The sequence below is a fragment of the Phalacrocorax carbo genome, unplaced genomic scaffold, assembly GCF_963921805.1.
Source record: "Phalacrocorax carbo unplaced genomic scaffold, bPhaCar2.1 SCAFFOLD_54, whole genome shotgun sequence".
Classification (NCBI taxonomy): domain Eukaryota; kingdom Metazoa; phylum Chordata; class Aves; order Suliformes; family Phalacrocoracidae; genus Phalacrocorax; species Phalacrocorax carbo.
The window spans coordinates 548,118-551,812 of NW_026990395.1; the positions used below are offsets into that span (position 1 = coordinate 548,118).

General features: G+C 47.4%; 1 pseudogene; it reads right to left on the reverse strand.

Annotated features, from left to right (window-relative positions):
• Positions 1-272: 272 nt before the first annotated feature.
• Positions 273-3,482, reverse strand: LOC135311138 (ubiquitin carboxyl-terminal hydrolase 42-like; annotated as a pseudogene).
• Between the last annotated feature and the right edge of the window lie 213 nt (positions 3,483-3,695).

Below are 3,695 nucleotides of genomic sequence, written 5' to 3' on the forward strand. Positions count from 1 at the left end.
GGACGCTGGCCTCGACGGCCACCACATCCTTCTTAATGGCCTCTGACAGCTTCTGGGTGCTGCTGGGCAGGGTGTGGAGCACAGGGGGCTCCTGGACCCACGGCTGAGCCGCGGGCTGGCACCATGGCGGGGTGCCAGGGTGGGCAGGGACGCGCAGCAGGTTTATCTTTGGGCTTCTTTTTCTTCTGGACCATCTTGTAGTTTTTCATTCTCTGGTCACCTCTCTTTCAGCATTTCTCTTCTCTTTCACTTTTGCTTCCTTCTGTGAGGGTTTATTTTCTTTTGCCATTTCTGAGTTTTTCATTTTCCTGGGAAGACTCCTCAGAATGTGAATGAGCTGACACAGGTGGAAGTGTGTGCCTTTCACGAGAATGTTTTCCAGACTGCTGCGGAGGCACTGATCAGTGATGTAAGTTTGCTCTGTGGCTGCTGAAGTGATGTACATCTTCCTCTCTAGAGAGGCTGTGTGGGGCCATCTGCTTTTGCAGTGATAGTCCTTGTGTGACCTGTTGTCATAAGCTTGACTCCATTTGTCAAAGTCTTTGTCACAATGAGAGGACTTTCTCCCCCTGCCATCTCTTGTTCCATGACAGCAATAATAATTCACGGCAGTATCTGCATTTTCTCCCATCTCTGTGGTTCACCTTGTATCTTTCTCTGCTCCAAGTTCCCTCTCCTTTGGAATGATAATACTTATTCCTGTCTTGTTCTGCTCTTTCTCTGCTTCAGGATCTATGACGAGAATCTTTTCTTGAGCTGCTGACATTGTTTGGACTGTTTCCTTCATTATGGGAAGATCTGCACTTGCTTTCGTTGCAGTACTCCTGCTTGTGATGATTTTGCTGGTTGGTTTCCACACTGCTAGAGCACCTCCTCTTGTGGGAATGATCATCTGGTTTGCTTCTGGCTTCTTTCTCCTTCTCCCTCTCTTCAGTGTCCGAGTTTTCTCTCTTCTTTCCGTAGTGCTCTCTGTCAGTTTCACTCAGAGTCATATATTTCTTTCTTATTGTTTTTCCTTATATTTTTTCCTATGTTTCTCTCCTTCACATTCTTTATTACTCAGTCCCTCGTTTTCTCCAGCAAATTGACTCTCCAAACTTTATCCAGCTTTGTAATAGAAGAGTCATTAACAGGTGGTACCTCTACATAGATATTAGAAATGTGCTTTGGATCTTGGCATTTATCTCTAATATCTAGAGATGCAAGTTTTTGGAAATACATTCAACGTCAGACTTCAGAGATGAAGTTTGCCCTGATTTCTTTCTGTTCTCAGGAGCCCCTTCGATGTACAAAGGGTTTTCATTTGAAAGGAGTTCAGATTCTTTTGATGTTCTCGTTTGTCTTTGTCTCTACTGTCTTCAGACTCACACTGCCCAAGGAATCAATCTGCAGTGTCTGAGGAGTTTTTCCTGACCTTGTGCTGACCATTGATTTTGGGATGCGCATTCTCAGCTTTTCTGATAATACTTTCAGCAACTTCTTCTTTGGTAGAGATCATTCCAGAATCTGATTGAGTAAAAAGTTTCTCCACCTCAGAGCTGAAGTTGGAAGAAACCTTCCTGGATTCTCCGTAGGCAAACAGCGCTTTCATCGCTACAGTTTCCATACGAGCATCATCCTCAGAAGATTTCTGAGAACTGGGAGCACTGCCCAAAATAAAAACGTGTTTTTCACTTGAAAAGGTCCATCTAAAAGAGGGATGGTAGGAGTAAAATCCCCTTCAGTAAAAAAATTGGTGGCTACTGGAAAACTCTGAAAGGCATTCCCTTTAGCAACCTATTATTACACCTTCCTCTGCTCACAGAGGCCGTGTTTTCTTCCTTAATTCGGCAGTATTGCATTAAAACCCCACACCCCACACATCTGTCTGCCTCCACTCACTGCTCCGAATCACATCAATAGCCAAAACCCCCAGCTAGAAACAAGTAAACGCATGGATTTCCCCCTCCCTCCCAAACAGGAGAACAGATGGTGGGAATTCACGTTCACACATCCTAGGATGGATAACAAGGGAAAAAGGGTGTGGGGGTGTGCTCCCCCTCACCTGATCTTTTGCCCCTGGCTCTGCTCGGTAAGTGGCTCAGAGCATGATGAGCTTTGAAATCGTAGCTAAGTGCCATAAAGAATTGGCTGTGTGCACAAAATCCTTTAGATACAAACTGTTGAACAAGTCTGGGACTAGGACTGGATCCAGCTGCCCCCAGACTCCTCTCTGAGAAGGAGTTCAGAAAGCAAGGGGGTCCTTTCTGACCCTCGTGACTCAACAGGAGGGTCTCCCTGACAGTTTGTCTGACCGTGTCCCTGTGCAGGAAATAATCAAGTGAACCTGGCCATCAAATCTTGTTGAACCACTGTTGCATTTGCTAACAAATCTTGTTAACTCCTTGTAATATATTAATAAAATAGATACTTTTGCTTCTCTCTTGTGCCAGTCGATGTCACATGTAGCTGAGTCGCTTTGAAGGCAGAAGCTGGCCCCTGGCTTCTGCACCTTTCTGTGATGTCCCAGGAGTCTGAGTAGGTGCTGGGGCTCAAGAAGGCCCTTGATTGTGCCGATGCTTGTTATGTTTTTACTTCACATGGGTATACATATATGTATATTATTCTTGGATGAAATAGAATAACGCAGCAGTTATTAGTAGTTAAGAAAGGCTCATAGGAGTAGAGACTAACAGCTGAGAATTTGAACAAGATAATAAACAATCCTTGGGCCAGAGAGGAGGCTATTAGCAATGACTGCCCCATTGACAAGGACCTCCTGAAAGAATACAAATCAGTAGAACTTCAAGGACTGACAGTGGGAACATCCTGCTACAAAGAAGGGTGTGAAGATAAGGGAAGGCCATAAATTGTCAGCAGTCATAGCAGGGAACATGTTGGCCCAGAAGGCAACGAAGTGTGGAAACCAGGTGAAAGGTAATTCCAGTAGAGAAGAACAAGAGCTGTCCAGACACACGCCATGAGGAAGTTAAAGCAGAAGAAAGGCCAGCGTGGCACACGCTCAAGGAGAGGGCTGCCTATAGCCCTTTGGCAGGGAAGCTTCTCCCCAGCCAAGTGCATTTCTCCTCCTCTCCTACAGTTCTCCTCCCTCTCTGTCCCCGGACCTTCAGCTGGAAGATCTGACTGCAATTCAGAATAATTCAGTGATTATAGCACTTCCAACGCCTGGAAAGTGAACTGTCCCAGGAGCCTGCCCTGCTCCTCAGGTTCTCCCTTCAGGCCCTCGATTGGGGAAAACAAGAGTGCCTCGTACACCGTGGGAAGACTTAACTTCAGTCGGCGAAGCACGGGTTTATTTCAGCTTTATTTCACTTGGATGGCAGGGACCTGGGTGCGCTACTTGTAGAAGCTCTCTGGCCTCTCCCAGTGCGGAGCAACTCGTCAAGAACAAGAAAGGGATGGTGTGGCTGAAAGGCACCTTCCCAGAGCAGGTGGCAACTCAGGGCCCACCTGGACGAGCCTTTCCTGTAAGGGGAAGCCATTGCTCCCCCTCATCCAGTCCCACCTCCTCCCACTGGCACCAGCCAACTCTTCAACTTGTGCAGGCGGCTCAGGGGCAGTGCAGGACAGCTTGCAAACACAGCGTGGGGCCCTCCAGCAGGGCAGGCTCGCAGCACCCACTTGTGCTCACTAAGGGCCCCCGCGACCTCACGCCCTAGACCTCTGCAGGCACCTTTTCCATTCTCCTTCCGTGC